Here is a 22,431-nt window from a genome sequence, read left to right as displayed (position 1 = left end):
CTCTGGAATCATTGCATAGCAAAGCATGGCAGTGTATGGTCCCGGTGTTTGCTGGCATGCAGACAACATCCATTCCTTATCTCTCTTTGTTATCCTCAGGAGAGTGATATCATTCACGGTCACCTGGTTGAAATGGGGTGATTTTATTAAGGGGACATTCAGAGGTGCCTGTTCCTGCTCGGCTGAACAGAAATGTTCCCCGCTGTTAGCCACGCGGTGGGGGGGAGGGGTGAAGTGATCATCCCAGAGAATTGGGTGTGTGGGGGGGAGGGGGGTTAGTTGGGTTGGTGCTGCATGTTAACCTGGGAACCGCAGCCCCTCCTTTTACATTGCAAACCCATTTTAAATGGCCAAACCAACGGGTGCTTGATATGGGAAATGAGGGCTCTACTGTTTGAAACCATTCCCACATGTTAAGAAGGTGAAAAAAGCCAAAAGACTGTGGTTTACCATGGCTGCCTGCAAGCCGAAATCTGTTGCCTGGCACTGCGTGAGTGATCTCTCACACCAAACCGGCAGGCCCTCAATATAAGAGGAAAAATGCGACCTTGTAACGAAAGCACATGTGCTGTGTAATGTGAACAGCAAAATTTAACGTGAAAGAGTGTACCCATTGTACTCTAAAATGTGTCTTTTTTAACCATCTCTCCTTTCTCCTCCACCAGCTGCAAATGTTTCTCCTTCACAGAGGCTAGTGAAGATTAAAAGGAGAAAACAGCGGACTCGGGATGACATGTTCACGGAGCTCCAGATGTACTCCCACGCTGAAAGAGCACAGCAGAATGCGTGGAGGCAGTCAATGTCAGACTACAGAAAAGCACAGTATGAACGAGAGGAGAGGTGACGGGCTGAATCGCGGGATGAACAGAGCAAGTGGTGGGCTGAAGATGATAGATGGCGTCAGCTTGCAGACAGAAGGCAAGAGTCGATGCTCTGGCTGCTGGAGCATCAAACTGATATACTCCAGCGTATGGTTGAGCTGCAGGAAAGGCAGCAGGAGCAGAGAACGCTGCTACAGCCCCTATGTAACCAACAGCCCTCCTCCCCAAGTTCCATAGCCTCCTCACCCAGACACCCAAGAACACGGTGGGGAGGCCTCCGGCCACCCAGTCACTCCACCCCAGATGATTGCCCGAGCATCAGAAGGCTGGCCTTCAATAATTGTTAAAGTTTTAAAGTTTTAAACTGCAGTGTGTCCTTTTCCTTCCCTCCTCCCCCACTCATCCCGGGCTACCTTGGCAATTATCCCCCTAGTTGTGTGATGAATTAATAAAGAATGTATGAATGTGAAGTAACAATGACTTTATTGCCTCTGCAAGCGGTGCTTGAAGGGGGAGGGGAGGGTTGGGTTTTTGGTTTACAGGGAAGTAGAGTGAACCGGGTGGAGGGAGGGCGGAGGGTTCATCAAGGAGAAACAAACAGAAGTCTCACACCGTAGCCTGGCCAGTCACAAAACTTGTTTTCAAAGCTTCTCTGATGCGCACTGCGCCCTGCTGTGCTCTTCTAACTGCCCTGGTGTCTGGCTGCGTGTAATCAGCGGCCAGGCGATGTGCCTGAACCTCCCACCCCACCATAAATGTCTCCCCCCTTACTCTCACAGATATTGTGGAGCGCACAGCAAGCAGCAATAACAATGGGGATATTCTTTTCACTGAGGTCTAAGCGAGTCAGTAAGCTGCGCCAGCGTGCTTTTAAACGTCCAAATGCACATTCCACCACCATTCGGCACTTGCTCAGCCTGTAGTTGAACATGTCCTGACTACTGTCCAGGCTGCCTGTGTACGGCTTCATGAGCCATGGCATTAAGGGGTAGGCTGGGTCCCCAAGGATAACTATAGGCATTTCAACATCCCCAACGGTTATTTTCTGGTCTGGAAAGAAAGTCCGTTCCTCCAGCTTTCGAAACAGACCAGAGTTCCTGAAGACGCGAGCATCATATACCTTTCCTGGCCATCCCACGTTGATGTTGGTGAAACGTCCCTTGTGATCCACCAGGGCTTGCAGCAGCATTGAAAAGTACCCCTTGCGGTTTATGTACTCAGTGACTTGGTGCTCCAGTGCCAAGATAGGGATATGGGTTCCGTCTATCGCCCCACCACAGTTTGGGAATCCCATTGCAGCAAAACCATCCACTATGGCCTGCACGTTTCCCAGAGTCACTACCCTTGATATCACCAGGTTTTTCATTGCCCTGGCAACTTGGATCACAGCAGCTCCCACAGTAGGTTTGCCCACTCCAAATTGATTCCCGACTGACCGGTAGCTGTCTGGCGTTGCAAGCTTCCACAGGGCTATCACCACTCGCTTCTCAACTGTGAGGGCTGCTCTCATCCTGGTATTCTGGCGCTTCAGGGCAGGGGAAAGCAAGTCACAAAGTTCCATGAAAGTGCCCTTACGCATGCGAAAGTTTCGCAGCCACTGGGAATCGTCCCACACCTGCAGCACGATGCGGTCCCACCTGTCTGTGCTTGTTTCCTGGGCCCAGAATCGGTATTCCACGGCATGAACCTGCCCCAATAACACCATGATTTGCACATTGCTGGGGCCTGTACTTTGTGAGAGGTCTATGTCCATATCAATTTCCTCATCACTCTCGTCGCCACGCTGCAATCGCCTCCTCGGCTGGTCCTGGTTTTGCTTTGGCATGTCCTGGCTCTGCATATGCTCCAGGACAATACGCGTGGTGTTCATAGTGCTCATAATTGCCACAGTGATCTGAGCGGGCTCCATGATCCCAGTGCTATGGCGTCTGGTCTGAAAAAAGGCGCGAAACTAGTATCTGACGGAGGGAGTGAGGGAGGGGCGAGTGACGACATGGTGTACAGGTACAGGGAATTAAAATCAATAAAGGTGGCTGTGCATCAGGGAAACAAACAACTATCACACAGAATGGCCCCCCCCAAAGATTGAACTCAAAACCCTGGGTTTAGCAGGCCGTTGATTTCATGGAGGGAGGGGGAAGCAAATGAATACAGAACAAATCTATTTTTTACGTCTTAAGCTGGCAGACGACGGTGCACATGACTGATAGCCCTCGGCATCTTCTGGGTGCTTGGCAGAAAATACTGGGCGCTTGGCAGAAAATAGTATACTACGACTGATACCCATCATCGTCGAGACTGCCCAGGTGCCCATGATTGACAGCCACTGCAGTACGACGACGACGGATATCAATCGTAATATACCATCTTCTACCAAAAGGCAAGGGGCTGCTGCTGTGTGCAATGCAGCCCCACGTCTGCCAGCCCCACGTCTGTCAGCACCCAGATCGCCGATGAAGGCTACCAGTCATACTGCACCGTCTACTGCCATAAGGCAATTAGCTGCTGCTGTGCAGCAATGCAGTCCCACGTCTGCCGGCACCCAGAGGACATATGGTGATGGTGAGCTGAGCTGAGCGGGCTCCATGCTTGGCGTGGTGTGTTGTCTGCACAGGTAACCCAGGTAAAAAGGTGCGAATCGATTGTCTGCCATTGCTCTGACATGGGGGGAGGTGCCTGACAACATGTACCCAGAACCCCCCGCGACACTGTTTTGCATCATTCAGGCATTGGGATCTCAACCCAGAATTCCAATGGGCGGGAACTGTGGGATAGCTACCCATAGTGCAACACTCCGGAAGTCGACGCTAGCCTCGGTATTGTGGACGCGGTTCGCCGACTTCATGCACTTAGAGCATTTTATGTGGGGACACAATTGGCTGTATACAACCGATTTCTATAAAACCGGCTTCTATAAATTTGACCTAATTTTGTAGTGTAGACATACCCTAAGTAATAGTGGTTGAATCGAAAAATGGTGGAGAGTAAGGTCCTTTCATGGATCTACTGAAATTCTTATTTTTTGTCTGGTGCTTAGATACTATGTGACCGGCCTATTAATACCTAATACCTTAATACCGGCCTATCAGTACCTAAAACTGGATTAGATTCCCAAAAAAATGTAACTGCTAGAGAGAGTTATCTACCACTGGGAATGGAGTTTTTCTGTTGCAAGGCTTTCAAATGGTTCCAAATAATTCACTCTACCTCATTATAAACTATCATTTTAACTCCTGCTCTAACATCATCTGCAGGAACTTGAAGTCTTTAAATTGTTATTTGAGGACTTCAGTAACTCAGCCAGAAGTTAGGGGTCTATTACAGGAGTGGATGGGTGAGGTTCCATGGCCTGCAATGTGCAGGAGGTCAGACTAGACGGGTCATGATGGTCCCCTCTGATCTCAAAGTCTATGAGTCTATAATGCATAGTTATAGTTTTGCTATAACTTTCTTCGCTGTAAGTGCCACCACACACTGAAACCTTGTGAAAGTGATACATGGCGAATTTGAAAATACATGACACTTACTATTACAAGTTATATCTGAATCAGACCATAACCCTTTAGTTAATGCAATAAACAAACACAAGGAAGTGCCCATGCGCAGCCAAATCATTAACATAGAGTCATAGAAGATTAGGGTTGGAAGAGACCTCAGGAGGTCATCTAGTTCAACCCCCTGCTCAAAGCAGGACCAACCCCAACTAAATCATCCCAGCCAGGGCTTTGTCAAGCCGGGCCTTAAAAACCTCTAAGGATGGAGATTCCACCACCTTCCTAGGTAACCCATTCCAGTGCTTCACCGCCCTCCTAGAGAAATAATTTTTCCTAATATCCAACCTAGACCTTCCCCACTGCAACTTCAGACCATTGCTCCTTGTTCTGTCATCTGCCACCACTGAGAACAACCTAGCTCCCTCCTCTTTGGAATCCCCTTTCAGGTAATTGAAGCCTGCTATCAAATCCGCCCCCCATTCTTCTCTTCTGCAGACTAAATAAGCCCAGTTCCCTCAGCCTCTCTTCATAAATCATGTGCCCCAGCCCCCTAATCATTTTCATTGCCCTCTGCTGGACTCTCTCCAATTTGTCCACATCCTTTCTGAATTGGGGAGCTCAAAACTGGACGCAATACTCCAGATGTGGCCTCACCAGTGCCGAATAGAGGGGAATACTCATTTCCCTTGATCTGCTGGCAATGCTCCTACTAATGCAGCCCATTATGCCATTAGCCTTCCTGGCAACAAGAGCATACTGTTGATTCATATCCAGCTTCTCATCCACTGTAATCCCCAGGTCCTTTTCTGCAAAACTGCCGCTTAGCCAGTCAGTCCCCAGCTTGTAGCACTACATGGGATTCTTCCATCCTAAGTGCAGGACTCTGCACTTGTCCTTGTTGATCCTCATCAAATTTCTTTTGGCCCAATCCTCCAATTTGTCTAGGTCACTCTGGACCCTATTCCTACCCTCCAGCATATCTACCTACCCCCACCCCCCATCTTAGTGTCATCAGCAAACTTGCACATCTCATCTTGGGAAGCTCCCACTGTAGGGCATACAAAATTTGAACAATTAATGAATATTTTTCGTATTATATTACAGTTATCATAATTAACAGGGGAGGAAAGATTGCTAGAGACCATCAAATAAAATGTGACCTGAACTGTTATTCTCAAAGGAACAATGAGTTGCATGTTTTTGGGCTTATCCTAGTTAACAGGCTGTAGCTAAAAGAGCAGGTTCTTCTGCCATCAGCACTGTGACAGTCAGAAATCCCACTCATCAGGGACAGTCAAAATCTGCACAAGCAGTTTCCTTTAGAGATGCTGGCCTGTCTCTTTCTTTTACTTAAAAAAAAAGCAGACAAAGTCAGTGGTACAGGGTCAAACTGCTTCCAGCGCAGATATGGCTGAACAGCAAATGTATAGTTTTTAGTAGTCTTGTTTCTCTAGCATTTATTTGCGTAAGAGGGTTTCACATTATTACTGAATGATGTTTCCAAATAGACAAGATAAGGAGGTGTTCTCCCCACCAATAGTGGAAATGAGCAGACCTTCGGCGCTCAACAGGAACCTGTTTAAGGTCTGCTTTACAGCAGAAAGAAATACTATCAGTCATCCTCTAAGGGTGAGAGGTTTGACCAGTTCCCAGGGAGATTTGTTTAAAGTTTGCTTTAAATGGATTAATTTAAACCTTTGGTGGCCAATATGTACTGACAAAAAATAGATTTCTGTTGTGTAACAACTGCTAAGTATGGAGGATTTATGGGCTATGAAAATACTGTCCATAGCAGCAAACAGAATGTGTTCCTTAATTGCTTTTATTCTCCACTCAATATTATTCATATCCGAGGCTGATTTCTGTAATTGGCATTAAGCCTGCCCTGTCCGCAATTCTTTTGCTGCAGCACTTGTTCCCTACTGAAGGCTCATTTCCACTGTACAGCATCTCCTTGAGCACTGGTTGTAACTTAAGTACACTTTTAAAATAAGTATGTAGGTGTCAGGGGAGTTATTTCTGTGACTGAAACAACAAATCCTCACACAAATGAATACATATTTCTCCCCAAGAGATGTGCAAATCTTCAGGGATCTCTTTTGTTAGTGGCACGGGGGGGGGGGGGGGGGGGGAGTGCAGTTTTTGCTATAGGGGCTCAGTGATGGATTCATATACTACTATAAAAGTCTTTAGCGCCTGGGGCAGCTCAGCTAGGTGGTTCCAAGAGAGGGAATGCATTTACTGTCTCAAATGTAATATGAAGCAATATGGTCAGATAAGTCAGTGCCCTAATCACATAACTGTGTGACAGAGCTGCTGGAGAGTTATTTAAAATGACTTCAGATTTCAGTGGAGAAAAGAATATCTGGAGAAGTAGCCCACAGGAAGAGAATCTGTGTCACCTCTGTCAACCTAGTCCTCAACTACAGGGGGAAAAAATAAAAAAGAACCCCCAAAATAAACAGAGCAGCCAGGAGTTTCTGTCTCTTGGACTAATCTGACACTCATTTTACTTACTATATTGTGACCAATCAATGCCACCACCCATAGGCTCCTCTGGAGGTTCTCTGAAATATGAAGTCATGCAGCAACTGATTCAGAATCCCAGTCATAAATTCCCAGGTTGCTCCAGGGGCCACCAACATACCCTTCTTTAAGGGTCTGAACTCTAGGAAATAAGCCACAAAGTTGTTACTTTAAACAACATAGTTAGCGAACAGTCAATGCCTTGCTCCAACCTCTTTGTCTTTGTCATACCATGAGAAAGGGGGAAATTCTCTAGCTATCCATCACTTTTCTTGGAGCTTGTCAGCATAGAGAGTTTTGTACAGTAACGCCACTAAATATGATACTGAGTGATAGGAACTTAACACACACTGCCTTGTCTGTTTAGAAAGGAAGGTTGATCTCGTGGTTAAACCACAGGATAGAAAGTCAAACTGCTTGGATTATATTCTCAGATTTCTTACAAAGTTCATGTGTGACCAGGGATAAATTTTAGTCGTCTCTTTGTGCCTCATTTTTGTCATCTGTAAAATGAGGGTGATTGTATTTACGTCACTGGGGTTCTGAGCTGCTTAAATCATTCATGTGTAAATGGCTTTGAGATCTTCAGGTTCTAGAGAAGTGGAAGATTTTTTTATTAATTATTATTATTTTAATGGGATTTCAGCAGCAGTGCAGAAGCAACCAGCACACCATAAGAATATCACTAAGAATATTTCCTCTGCAGATGGTACCCCGTGGAAAAACGTTGCCACCCCAATTAAGTGATCCCATAACAGCAGCTCCTCTTCAGGGGCAACAGATTTGGAATATTGTAATGAGCGTGGCTGCTCCCGGTCTTTAGCATGATGCATGACCCAATCTTTTTCCTCTAGGACATTATGGGACGGGTAGGTCAGCAGCAAGAATGGTTGACTATATGTTTAACTGATACCGATGTTTTCATAGTAATTCAAAGGCTAATGAAGAGATAAGACAGGCTTGAAATGAGTCAAATTGCTTCAGTGCTTTTAGTTTAAACATCTCTATTAGCCGAATAGTGATGGGGCATGTCCTGGGCCCACATACAAATGTGTTACAATCAGGGCCGGCTCCAGGCACCAGACGAGAAAGCACGTGCCTGGGGCGGCACATTGTAAGGGGCGGCATACCGGCCAATCTTGGGGCGGCCAGCCCAGCCCTGAAGGGGCACGGACCCCGACCCGGGGGGCAGGAACTAGTGATCCCCGTTGCTCATCATGCAGCCAGGCTCCCCAGGACGCGCCACTCCTCGCCGCCTGCACCAGCCTCCACCTCCCGTGCCGCTCTGAGCTTGGCCCGGCCGAGCCACCTTTAAAGGAGTGGCTGAGCCAGCACCTCCTGCAGCCCCCGGGCACTGGAAGGAGGGAGAGTTCTGCGGCGGCCCGGCGGGCAGCGGAGGCAGGGAGGGAGGGTTCTGTGGCGGCCCTGCAGGCAGCGGTGGCAGGGACAGTTCTGTGGCGGCCCGGCAGGCACCGGAGGGAGGGAGGATTCTGTGGCGGCCCGGAGGGCAGCGGAGGGGTGGGCCCCACTGATCCTGGCACCGTTTGCACGGTGCCGAACCCCACTGCAAGCCGGCCCCACGCAGAGGTCGCAGACCCCAGCCAACGCTGCCTGTGTTGGCCCCCTTGGAGCCTGCCTGGCTGGGAGAGGCACCCCAAGGCTGGAGGGGGGAGACCCTCTCGCCCGGCTGCAAGCGGACTGCAGCGCCTGGCTGCCCACGGGCAGAGGGAGCGGGCGGGTGCCACCCTTCACCCCCTTGCAAGCCACCTTGACCGCCCTCCACGTGCTCCCTGCGGCTGCCGTTTGTTTTTTGGGTTTTTTTTGCTTTGGCAGTCCGGCTGCCTTTTTTTTTTTTTTTTTTTTTTTTTTTTGCCTGGGGTGGCAAAAAAGCTAGAGCCGGCCCTGGTTACAATCCCAACTCCTAAGTCCATCACCCTGGCTTTCATGGGTGTTTTGGCTGAGTAAGGGCTGTAGGATTTGGGCCATGCTGTGCACCTACAGTGCATTTCATGTCAATACATTTTGACATTTTTTATACATTAAAAAATTCTCTGTGTGTGTGCCCAGCACTTGATCACACTTTACAAAGCTCTGATACTTGTGAACACCAAGAAGAGAAAGGAATTATTTAGAATGGTACATGGAGATCTTATTAGGAATGAAATGAAAGGAAACAATTATTAGGAAGTGAAAATTCAGACAGACACAGGAAGAACTTCCTCATAGTGAAATCTATTAGATTGTGGAATAGTCTCCTAAAGGGAAAAGTTTAAAACTACATGAAACAGCACAAAATGCTAAAAATCCATTCTACAGAATAATTCAGCATTGGCAAGGGAATGACATAGGTGACGTGCTACCTCTTTACATTTTATAATGTCTATGTTTCTGCTGTACGCTCCTGACCACACAGACATTTGTATATTTGCATAAAGCCTAGCATACATACATGCAGCCAGGGAACTGAATGTATAAGTGCTCTTTTCTGAGTGGAAGACAGGTAATTGCAAGGGCCAGTGCCTGTTTACACACCCAATTACTGTTTTTCCCCCCTCACAGATGTTGTGATTTCCACTCAAAAAGCAGTATACTTGCAAATTTTAGATGGGTAATTTAAGAAATACATTTCAGAATCTGGCCCTCTAGTGCATATATCCATCTACTTACCATATGATGTACTTATAACTTTTTTATTTGCCGTTTTAGGCAGCTTTAAAGATATAAAAATATTCACCCTTTAAGATCATGGAATGAGAACAGGTTACAAGGGCCAAGATGCTGTGAGGGAACATAATAATGATTAACAAGCTTGCAAAATCCTCAGTAAAACTATTAGGAAGTGTAGGGGGCATATGAATGGATTGGCAGTCCTTTTTATCCTTGCTAATGCCTTCTCTTCTAAAGAAATAAAAAGCTGCATCCAAAACGTCTGCTTAGAAAAGTCCTAAAAAACATGGCTAGCACAAGAGTGTACAGAACAAAAGGAGACTCCAGCTACTAGACTGAATGCCTTTCAAAGTTCGCTAGCCATATAGAAGTTTGTACGAAAAAGCTGTGGTGCTGAACCATTTTGGCACAACTCAGATCCTATGTTGTGTATAAATAAACTGTAAGTGTCATCAATTTAGAAATGAAGATGTGTCTCATTATCACCAGTCAGGTTCAAAACCAGTAATCATCTTGGTGTAGATGAAACTCCAACCCTACCTTGGGAAAATGTACATGAAACTTATGGGCTCTGTTCATCTGGAACATAGTTTACTGATGTTATTTCTACACAGCAGGAAACGGTACAGTCTTTCTAAACGCAGTTTGGTCTTTGCTCAACAACCAACACTAATGTAATAAAGACACATGGCAAATAAGTAGAAATATGTATCAGAGCAGTGGAAAAGAAATGGCTCAATTCCCTCCCTCAGATTTTATTTCCAACATTTATAGCTAACTGAATAATAAAGTAAGTAAAGCCCTACACTTCAGACTCAGTATAAATGCAGCACTAATCTAATTGTGGAAATAATTCTTCTCTGGTGGAATGTAATATGCTGACTGAGATATAAAAACAGAACATACTGGGGAAACAGAAATGTAGCCCATCAAGACTTACAGCTGTGATACAGATTAACTGTATTTAAGGTACATAATGCCTAAAACTGTGCAGAATATGTGAGTAAGCACTGCAGCCTGTTTGTTTAGGAAATATCACACCGTGAGTCCTAGGCAAAGTGCTTGACTCTGCACTAGAATTAATAACTACGAAGGGTTAACTACAATGGCTGTCCCTACAGGATTATTATATACTCTGGCATTCTGATGTCTTACAAACAGTTCAAATAAAAGCAACACCACTGGAGAAAAATTACTCATTGAGGCTTCTGTTGTGATAGACTACAGCTGTGCAAAACTCAGCAGGCTTTGTTTGCAGAGTTCATTTGAACCTTTCATTTGATTTTGTTTTTGTGTGATTCACTTTTTCTGACTGCTGCTTTGAGCAAATCCCATAATTCAATCCAAACTTCCCAAATTAACCTGGTTTGGATCAAAACCATTTGAAACTGTGAACTATACCAGTGTAAACCTGGAGTAACTCACTGATGTCAATGCAACCATTTTTTCATTTATTTAGAATCGGTCCCAATGACTTTGCACCTTAACTGAGAACCCAGAAGTCCTTCACTCAAAACTGTTTCTAAGATATTTGGGTAATTTATTTGACTCTTAACTCCAATACTGGGATGTTATGCCAGTATTTATCAGTGCTTTTTAAAAAAAAACATACTTTGCACTTAATTTCTGTATCTATGGAGATCAGGAAAAGAGACCACCTGGCTATAGGCTATATTTTATAATAATGTGGTATATATTAACCAAAGTTTAGATATAGTTATTAACACCTAGTAGTCTATAAGCTTACATGCTAAACTGCTTTTTGGGGAATCTGAAAACCACTGTATTATCAGTTACTCAGAACAGAGCCAGTCTTCATTCAGGATTGCACATTTTCATATTTATGAGCTTTTTTCTTGGTTTCAGATTCTGTTTTGTTCACCATAAAAAGCCACATTCATTGTCTCATCTTAATATGTCATGGCTGACTTTCCATATCAAATGCCTGGAAGTTTCTGGGCCTGATTCTGTATCATTTACACTAGTTTGGAAGTGCTCACGTGTTCTATGGTAATGGGTACTATAGAAAATCAATTCATAGATAGATAGAACTGTATGACCAACATTTTTCTCAAGAACTGGTTACAAGCAATGACCAAGAAAGTGAGTTAACTCTTCTGGTGCTCGCACTGCTCCCACTATGGCAACATGTTCAGTCCCAAGACTGAACATTTGGTCACATGTCCCCCCCCCAAAAAAGAAAAAAGAAATTAGAAGACTCTGTATAACAGCACCACCTTGTGAAACCTGCATTAACAGTTTATCCAAAATTCAGATGATTTATGAACTAATTATTTTCCTGAATTCTGAGTAAATGAATAATGAGTAAGCAGCTATAGTCTTTATTAACTGGGGTAGAAGTTGTGTGACACGTTGTAAGCTTAGCTAATTAACACAGAGAATTTCTAATTTAGCTGATTCAATAAATACAGGATCACTTACCCTGTCCTACTCCGGTCCATTGGTGCTAAACATAAGATGTAAAGTTGTACAATTTTGCTATTACTGTTACTCCTGAGGGAATTCTGCACCACTGCGCATGTGCAGAATCCATGTCCCGCACAGATAATACATTCTGCTGGAGAAGTGCTGCAATTACACCTTACGCCCACCAGGGGCTGCTGTGATGCCAGAAGAGAGGGCAGCTGGCTCAGAGGCAGGAGCACCCAGCCACAGTTTGGGGAGAAAGACGGGGGGTCAGAGGCTGCATTCCTCACAGTGAAATGCCTGTGGGGCCAGGTGAGGAGGCATGGGATGTGGGGGGGACAGAGTGAGGCACACGGGGCTGCTGGGGGGATCACAGACTGGGGTTCAAAGGGCTAGTGGGGATGGACTGGGGCGGGGGCACAGGAGTTACAGGGGCTGAATTGGAGGTGATACAAGATCACATGAAGATGGGGAGCTGAGGGCAGTGCAGGGACATATGGGGATGGGAGTGGGGGAGTGAAGGGACACATGGAGACAAGGGCAGATGTGCCTGACTGAATGGGAGAGGCTAGGGGTCTGAATGGGGGAGAGTCCCCAACTCCTTAACAATCCCTTCCCCACCCCTTAAAAATAAAGAACTGTTAAGTAGTTCTCCCACCCATACCCAACAACCCTCCACGTTCACTTCCAGGCTTCTTCCCAGCAATTACTTCCCCGTCCCTCAGCTCCTCCATAACCCCTGACTCCCCCAAGCCTTTGCACTACTTCTGAGGGTTGCAGGAAATATGTTTCTGTATTGTAATTTTGATGAATTATTACTCAAAGTTCTGTATTAATATACTAGAAAGGAATCTATTTGTCAAAAAATAATTTCCTGAATCTTTTTTGTTGTCTGTACTGTTACGGACATACTTGCTGACAGGTATTTGGAAATAGATTACCAAAATAATTGAAACTGGCATGATTATATTGTGTTATTTTGACAAATAAAATATGCAGAATTTTGCAGAATTTTAAAATATTGTGCACAGAATTTAATTTTTGTGCAGGCTGTTACTATTACGATTGGGATTGAACTATGCCTCAACTATGCAAGGATTTATACTGCCACACAAATAAGGCTTTACTGTACAAAAACTTTAAACCCAGCTTGGAGCATATTAATGTCTGTCTAAGACACCTATATTTCTCCAAATCCCCTAACTCTTCAGAGCCAGAAAGCAGACTGAAAGGGAATATCTGAAGCATCTTTATCCTGTAAAAAGGGCTAGCATATGGGCAATATCCTTCACAGGGTTTCTGGAGTTACAAGAGACTTGATGGGCTTGCAAAGCAGCAGCTGTAAGGTTTTCTGTTTTGTAAGGTTACATAAAATTTTGATTGAAAAATCAATACAAATAAAGTTTATCAAACCATCATATAAGGCTAAATTCTCCAACCCATTAGGCTAGCATTGTGCTGACTTTCCAGAGCAAAGCTGCCTTAAACCTAGCAAATTCAGACAGTGGAGGATCCTTCCTTGCTCAAGGAAATCTTTGGGTAACATAGAGCCATTGTATCAGTCTCTACTTCTGCCCCTGGTTCCCAACTCTCAGTGTAGTAGCCAATGTGTGTAGGAAAAGGGGTCCTCCCTGGAGCATCTCTGGAGTCCAGCAATCCCCAGCTGCTAGAATGAACCCTCTGTGCCATTTGCAGCTGGTGCAGTTTAGTGCAGTCTTCAGGGTGAGCAGGTCAAGGAAAGATGGCCCTGTCCCCTGGTCTCATGTGAAACATGTTCAGCCTGACCAAAGAATATTGCCCATATTATATAGAGGAAGGAAAAATACACTCTTCCCTCACCCTCCAGAAGCTCCAGGTTCTCAGAGGACAGTTGATTATTGGCACCACCAACAAAACCTTCACAAGGGAACACTGAGACGAAGTCCAACACCAGCCTTTTTCCTAAGTGGGATGATTATTCTGTCTCCAAATGTCAGTCTCTTTCTCTATCAAAAAATGGATTGAGTTAACACCCAAGGCACAATGATGTTGCAAATCAGGCTTTAAATGTTTTGTGAGAAAAGTCCAGTCACTTGGCACTAACCATTGCTATTTGTCAAGTCAGTCATTTTCATTGGTCCCAAAATCATCTGAAAACAAAAGAATGATCTGGTGGCCCAGTGGAATCCTCACTTTTGCTTTGTGAAAGTATTTGAAACTCTTTCCAAAGCATGGTACGCACAGCTGGTTTTTAACCGGCCACATCACTTGTTCTCATCTTGCACATCTAATCATTTGCTAACTCACAAACCTTGTTCATGAGTGGTAAGAATGAGTTAGCTTGAGATGCTGTATGATTGCTTACATTGCTCCTAGAACACAATCACTGCAGCTCAGAAGAGGGACTATCCTGGTTTACTAAAAGAATCCCTTGCCAACAAGTATGCTACATGAGCCATTGTGTTGCATTTATACAGTCTGCAGGTCACCCCACTTCAACATTACACAGACAACAGATTACAAACATTAAATATACTTGCTCTGTAATAAATGACCCATACATTTCATTAAATAGAAAACAGTTTGGATAGCCTAACGTACACACACACACAAGGTTAAGTTGCTGGTAGTCACAGAACACTAAAGGAGCACTATAGAATTTTTTTTTAATCATCTAAAGAAGAACAACAGAGCAACAAAGCACTCCAGATAAAAAGCAGGCCATCATTTCATTGCCCTGAATGAGAAGTGTTTTTCAGACCTGTTTGTTCTCATACGTGGAGAGGGAAGAGGAGATCAAGGATATCACTCTCTACAGAAACCTAAAGGCACAGATCAAAGTTTAGCAACCTTGCTGAAATGAATACTAAGCTTTAGCAAGACTGCAGGTCAAATCCTTCCAATTTTCTTCATATTTGCATGAAACTTTCCCACATATTTCTTTCTGTAGGTATGGTAGAAAACAGCAGAAGGGCAAACTAGAATGGTAGAACCTTGTGGCACCACTGAGTCATCAAGATAACCTCTAGCAGCCTCACCTTCTGCAGCTTGATTTCCAATGCACTGTCCAAAATGGCAGCATTGATATTCATCTCACGGATGTCTTTTAGAACTTTCACCTGCAAATGGGATTACAAATGCAATCATTAGTACAGATTCCCTGAGAAGCTTTCACAGTATTACAATTAGATTTCCCATTCTAGCAGCATCTAAATCAATATGATATGATTAGTTACTCCCGTGGATTACATGCTGCTGTAACAAACCTTCACACACAGAAATCTGGGTAATTTAATCAGGCAGTAATGGATTCTGGGAATGCTCCCACTGTCTAGAAACTTTAAATGATTCTCTCCCTATAATAACTTGCCATTATGCACCTGAAGCTAAATTGCCTGACAGGCTTGACAGTGGACAGTGGTGATTAAAACAGGTCACATCTCATCATCAAAAGTGGCAACTCCTGCTGAATTCATTTAGAAAACTGAATCCAAGAAAGGAAAAAAAATTACACTAATTATCTTTCACAAGAATAACATAAGTGTGCATCAGAGAGTCCTGTGGCACCTTTAAGACTAACAGATATATTGGAGCATAAGCTTTCGTGGGTGAATACCCACTTCGTCAGACGCATCTGATGAAGTGGGTATTCACCCACGAAAGCTTATGCTCCAATACCTCTGTTAGTCTTAAAGGTGCCACAAGACTCTCTGATGCTTTTTACAGATCCAGACTAACATGGCTACCCCTCTGATACATAAGTGTGCATCTCTCTCTTTAATATATATATATATATATATTATTAAAAATTGCAACCCATTCCTCCTCATCCTAGTAAGGGAACGAATGTATGGACTGATGATGTGAGGAAACATAACAGACTAGGGAAAAGGCAAACCGAGCACATAAATGTATTCCTCTGAAGGTGCTCAATGCCACTGAACAAGATATCAGGAAGCAGCAAACGTTCTGGAAGGAGCTTGTAAATGATACTGGACTCTGCTGTCATAGTAAATAACTCACATAACAGAGCTGTGCTGCTACAGATGAGTCTGAAGTGCTGATATCTGCATCTTGAAAAAGAATTTGCACCTACTCCCTCCCAGGCTCGTGTAACAGCTTGGCTCCATGCCTTGATTAAATTTTATGGCTTTTTCAAGGCAACCTCCTCCTGGAATTATCAGTACATGTTGCAACCCATAAAAAAAAATAACCCAACCTGTTAGCTGTCACATGGCCAAGATCACAGCACAGAGGGGAAATATACAAATCTACATACAGGCAAACACACTTAGCTTCATTTTGGAAATTAGGCCTCTAAAGGTTGTAGACAGCCAGTATACTGGTTTGTATGAACTGTGCAGCTGTTTATCCCGCTAATATTGCGGGTGTGCTACAGTATACAGTGTAAACTATGAAACATAATCCATCATATAGCAATTCAGGACATTTGTTTATCCATTATGTTGTCCTGTTCCTAAACATTTCTGCCTCATGGTACAGCTGGCCCAGTGCTGTTCAACAGAAATATAACACACTTTTCCTTTGGATCTTTAATAGAGCAGGGATTCAGAAATGAAAGAAAAATAACCTTCCATGAAAACTCTTCCCAACAATAATCGCCAGTGAACTCTGCCCTCATTATAAAACTCTACATAGCTTGCCATAAAAGAGCCCCGTGATGCAGATTATTTTTCACCTCTATATTCTCTGTAATATTCTTGGTTTTAGTATTCTGTTCTGATACGCTAACCATTTGGAATGTTAATCTTCATCCTTTTTATTGTTTGTCACCAGACATGATGTGCTAAACCGGCTCAGAAGATTCTGTATGCTGTAGTGCTATCTACTGAACACAGTGAGTAACTGCAGAAGCAGCACAAAAGCCGGGCAGGGCGGAATTGCACAGGCCAGCAAGACACACAGCAGCAAAGAACACCGTAAAGGAATGGAACAAGAAAGCATTGTTAGCACATTAAGAACATTAACAGGCGATTATTTGTATGACAAATGTTCGATTACTTAAACCTCTTTATTACTTAATTGTCTGCTTTTTATGCTCAAAAATCTGTGCAAGAAAAATAATCTGTGGGAGCTCATTAATTAGAGGAATTGTTCCTTGTTATGTTTGTAAGGCAGGGGCTTAGCATAAAGGGCAAGGTTGTAGCACATTAGTGACAATCTTATTGTCACCCCTACCTACCATACATCGGCACCACTGAGCTTTCAGACAATTAAATAGCTTACATTTAATGTAAGACTTGAAGTTGACCGGTGCATTACTATTAATAAACAATAACACCATTAAGGCCTATTAAGGCTGCACAATGAACTTGTCACAACGGATGATCTACAAATCAGTATAAATAACAGTGATGGGTGATAATTGAATTCCAGCAGTCCCTCAGCATACGCTGTATATGAAGAGACATGATACACTGAAAGTAAAGTAGGAAAGCCAAAAGAAGTGATAGCATGAACATTCTTATGTGAAACTTGATGTCACTATAGCTTTTAATGGGGTCACATTGCAAATATGTATTGACTTCTTTAAAAACAAGAAAATAACTAGATAGTTACCTAGTCTCCCAAATTAGGCATTAGACATAAAAGTTTAGTGTGATTCTAGCTTGGTTCCTTCCAAACAATGGATGCAGCCTTCAGATGGATTCATTAGTGGGTGCATCGCTTGCACCTTGGTTACAGTAAGAGTGGGATTTTGTGCAAGCCAGGAAGTCTCTGAAGTTGCTGTCGGTTGATTCATCACTTTACATAATCAAAAAGGTACCAGCAGAAGTAAGGAGGTCAGGAAAAATAAATGATTCCATTATGCCATGCTCTGGCTTGGCACATTACTTTCAAATTCAGTTATAACAAGCTATGCCCCAAATGTATGCACATGACTAGACCATTAGAACAGAAAGAAATACTCTGGGGCCACAGTGATCTTTTCAATGGAAATGCAAACTCCAGCAAATAAGTCCCCATAGGTTCTTCGGAGGAATCAATGTTCAAACTTTTATTTTCTCTTGAAGCAGCAAATGAAAATCCATCCTTCTTACTTGCATTTTTAAAGGCGAGCACAATGCCACCTGTGTTTTGGAACTGCCTCAAAAGATAGAAGGTGAAGAGATCAGATAATATTGTTGAAGACTGTTTTGTATGTGCCTCCTCTGTTACAGGCAAACAACCACTACAAACAAAGGGATGGCTGATCTCTGCACATCAGGAGAGGTCTTAGAAATGTAAGCATGCAGTGCATAGGAAATAAAAACTGGATTCGTACATATGCCATGTCTGCATGCTTGTTAAGAGATGACACAGTAATAAGGCCTTTAATAATAGGGGAATGAGTAAGGAAACAGAGAACTAGTAAAGGAGCTGTTTGTGTGCTGCATGGTCAGCATGAATTGCCAGAAGCAACAGAGTACTGGGCTGCCATGGTTTAAGCAATGAAAAACAACAATTAAAGTAAAATTGCTGTTTAATATGAGATCAAGCAGCCTGTCGTCGTTACAGCTGTAACATGTCATTGTGCTCGGAATGGAACCTGGGTGATCAAGGATTTGAAGAATGAGGGGACATTTCCTGCATTTTTTTTCAAATAAATGATAGTAAAACTGTTTTGTTACAACACTGCAGCGTATTTAAAACAGGTGGAAAGCCTGGAAGGGATGCTTCCAAGGGCGTGAATATTTTCCTTTTCAATATTTTGTATCTATTTTGAGACCAGTCAAGGGTAATTTAATATTTTCTACATGTAAGTCCTAATTCAGATGTTGGACATGCTGGCCACACTGACCACAGGGTTCAGGGAGCCAGTGTCTGGAAGTCTGCCCACAAGCGGGTTGCAGAAAAAGTGCCCACAATTCCCCACTCCACCAGGGGACAGTTAACTCCTGAGCCGTCCCAGAAGTTTGTGCTGTAGGCTGGGGAATAGGTATGACCAGCATAACCTAATATATTGAACTAAGTTATACATTCTCCGTTGCTCCCCTGGGATGCCTGACAGTCCCAGGGAACACATAGGCACTGACTCCGTGGGTACTCCAGGGCTGGAGCACCCACAGAAAAAAACCCGTGGGTGCTCACTCACTAGCGAGGAGTGGAAGGGGCAGGACCAGCCTCTTCCGGCTGCTGGGACACTGCTCTGCGGCGTGGCAGGCTGGCGGCTGCCTGAGAGAGCCTACCTGGGGACGTGGCTTCCATTCCCCACCTCCACCCCCGGGCAAGGGTGCCGGGGGCAAGCAAGCCAGATCCTCCCCTCTCCACCAGCACGTTTTCAGCTCGTTCAGCTGAGGTCTCCAGCAGCCGAGCTCTGGCAGGGAGCGGAAGCCACCTCCCCAGCCTGGTTCTCTCAGGCAGCTGCTGGCCTGCAGAGCAGCGACTGGGAGGAGCTGGCGTCCAGGGACAGTGCAGATGGGGACCAGCCTGCATCCGTGGGGCAGCGTGGGGAGGAAACAGCTCAGCGCACTGAGGGGGCCGCCGTGGGCCAGGCTAAGGCCAAGGCAGCTGAGGAGCCGGACCCACTGGGGCTGGCTGATCCCAAATCTGGGTCGGGCCCCCACCCCCAGGCACAAAGCTCTCCATGTGTCCAAGCCCCACACGCTGGGCCCGGGAGCGGGGCAGTTTGGCCTGGGGAGGCACCTGGACTGAGCTGGAGGCAGGAGACACTGGGGGAGAGGGGGAGGAGCAGGGGAGGGGAAGGAACAGGCAGGAAGCAGGGGAGCTGGGTGGAGGTGGGGTCTTGGGAGAAAGGATGGAGTGGGGGCAGGGTCTGGGATGGAGCGGGGGTCAAGCACCCCCAGGAAAATCAGAAAGTTGACGCCTGTGAGTGAACCTATACCTTAGCATTGTTGTCCTTACTGTCCTAATTTCTTCTCGATCTGTAATGTCTTTGTTGCTGTGTCCATGACTCTCTGCTTCCCCAAGTCCCCACCTGATCTTTTTCAAATCCCTTCTGGAAACCCACCAGATCTGAAAAGCTGCAAATTGCAAGAGTCTACATGATGCACTGTTCATTAACTGTCATGGGCCTTTAAATCACAGCCTGTTTTGAAGCATCATGCACAATAAAGGCACTGTCGGAATCAACAGAGCAATAATAAAAGTAACAAGGTTGACACCTTCCCATCTGCCATGTTTTGCTAGACCACCAGAGTCCTAGAGTAGATGCACTTACTCTGACTTTGCTTTCACTTGTATCACTCTTGCTTCTTATGTAACCCCCTGTTCACTGTCCCAGTGTGAGGTTGTTCAAGATAGGGCAAGCCTGCCTTGTGACTTTTTACGCAACTTTGGGAAACTGGGCTTGAGGCTCTTTTGTGTGCTCTGTGTTGTGTGTCAGTGTGTGTTCACCTCAGACCAGACCCACTCAGACAAACCACCAGGAACAAGCTACATGCTCCCAGCTCAGTCAATGCTGAGATGTCCTGCTGAGGGTGAGGGTGGAGGGGGGCAGAGGGTACATCCTGGCAGGAACCAGGAAGTTCTCCCAACATGCAGCAGTTTGTAGTCCACAACTTGTAGTTCCCAGGACTGTCATAGTACTGTTTCTGGTGAAGTTTGGTGGCTTCAGATGCTTGTGCAGACTGATGATATGCTTTCTCTAGGCATTCCCTTAGCGTTGTATCCATCAAGCAAAGTATTAACAACTTCAACAGAACTTTATTTACAGTGGAAGTCTCTTTTCCAAGCTGTAGCTGCACACACTGTAACTCTCCCAGCCTCCTCAACTCCTCCCCCCTCCTTCATGTTTCCTGTCCTTTCAGACTCCCAACAGCCAGTGCTCCCAGTTCTAATAATCACATGCAGCATCTAAACACCACATTCCCTCCTCTCTTAAGAAACTTTCCAAATTAAAATAAACATTGCTGTTCTAACCACAGGAACAAATATGAAACAAGACACTATACTGTTGGCAGGAATATTACACTGAAAACACTGTAGATACTACATAACATAGCCTTTAGTCCAGGCAGGTGGTCGTCTAAGTCTGACAGGCCGTCTCTCAAGCCCCGGTTCCGGTGCAATGTCTTGTTGTGTTGGTTCTACAGTGAAATAATCCAATGCAGATTGGGTGTTGGCATAATCTCCTCTTGGTGCATAGGTAGGTGCAAGATAAGAAGCATTCCATAGCCGCCCATCAGAAAGTCGATAGGTGTAAGGTCCCTTCTTCTCTATGATTTTAAGAGGAGCTGTGAATTTATGGTCCCCTTTGCGTAAGATTCCAGGTTTTCGTATTCTAACAAAGGAACCACACTCAAACTTTGGTTCCTTAGCACCCCGCCGTTTGTCTGTGAAAGCCTTAGACTTTGCTTGGTTCTGTTCAACTGTCTTTCTCACATCATCCTTGTGTGGGGAATCAGGTCGTGTCTTTAACAATCCAGCAATGTTCAGTTTAGTAGTCATCTGTTTCCCATGAAGTAACTCTGTGGGTGATCTTTGCGTTGTGGCATGTCGTGTAGCCTGGTATGCTTGCAAGAAATCAGTAGTGAAGGGTATCCACAATCGCCCTTCCAGTTTAGTTGTTTGCAAACTCTCTTTCAAACTTCTGTTAAACCGTTCGATTTCCCCATTGGCTTGAGGGTAATATAGGGATGACGTCCTGTGTAAAATGTTCCACTCTGCTAGAAAAGTTTCAAACTCCAGGGAAGTAAATTGACTACCATTATCTGAAACCAGTTCTTTGCGGTTACCTTCCTGGCTAAAAACTGAAGAGAGGAACTTAATTACTGTAGCAGAAGAAATTTGCGATGTAAACGCAACCTCAGGCCATTTGCTGAAATAGTCTATTAAAGTAATGGCATAACGACAGTCAAGTGGAGCAGTATCAAAGGGTCCTACAATGTCAATCGCCACTTTTTCCCATGCAGATTCAGGAAGAGGAACAGGCTGTAATGGAGGGGTACATGTCACTGCTGTCTTATCATGCATTTGGCAAGTGACACAGGATTTTATGAGTGCTTCAGTTTGAGAGTCCATCCCTGGCCACCAATACAGATCCTGTAGTCGTTGTTTGGTTCTGACAATTCCTTGATGAGTATTGTGTGCCAGGTGTATGAGTTTTGACTGTAATTCTTCTGGCACAAGTAGCCAGTGTGTACCTCATAGCACACAGCCATCGAGCAAAGAAAGTTCATCCCGAACTCTAAAATAAGGCAGCAAAACTGGGTCAAGGTTTTTAGGGTTACTGGGCCATCTCTTTGTCAGAAATTCCCGTAATTTTTGTTGAATTGAGCACACTGAACAAGCAGCTTGAAATTGTTCTCTTGTAACTGCAGTACGAGTGCTTGTAATAAGCGCAACTACTACATCCTCATCCTCCGGTGGACCATCTGGTGAAGGCAAAGGCAGGCGAGAAAGGCAATCAGCTACCACATTTTTGTTTCCAGGCTTATATTCCAGTTCATAATTGAAAGAGAGTAGTCTTGCAGACCATCTAGCAATACGATATCCTGCTCTTCCCAGTCCTTTCGTGGTGAGCAACGTTGTCAAAGGGCTGTGGTCTGTGCGCA

The 22,431-nt window shown here is 44.7% G+C and overlaps 1 long non-coding RNA gene across 1 annotated transcript in view; it reads right to left on the bottom strand.

Moving 5' to 3' along the window:
* The window catches only part of LOC128830414 (uncharacterized), a 45,364-nt gene extending 30,333 nt beyond the window's left edge, over positions 1 to 15,031 (bottom strand). The window contains exon 1 of the long non-coding RNA XR_008443578.1: positions 14,953 to 15,031. This is a non-coding gene — a long non-coding RNA (uncharacterized LOC128830414). The remainder of the gene's footprint in view (positions 1 to 14,952) is intronic.
* Between the last annotated feature and the right edge of the window lie 7,400 nt (positions 15,032 to 22,431).

This window comes from Malaclemys terrapin, chromosome 1 (assembly GCF_027887155.1).
Source record: "Malaclemys terrapin pileata isolate rMalTer1 chromosome 1, rMalTer1.hap1, whole genome shotgun sequence".
Taxonomy (NCBI): domain Eukaryota; kingdom Metazoa; phylum Chordata; order Testudines; family Emydidae; genus Malaclemys; species Malaclemys terrapin.
This window is presented reverse-complemented; position numbering and strand designations above follow the sequence as displayed.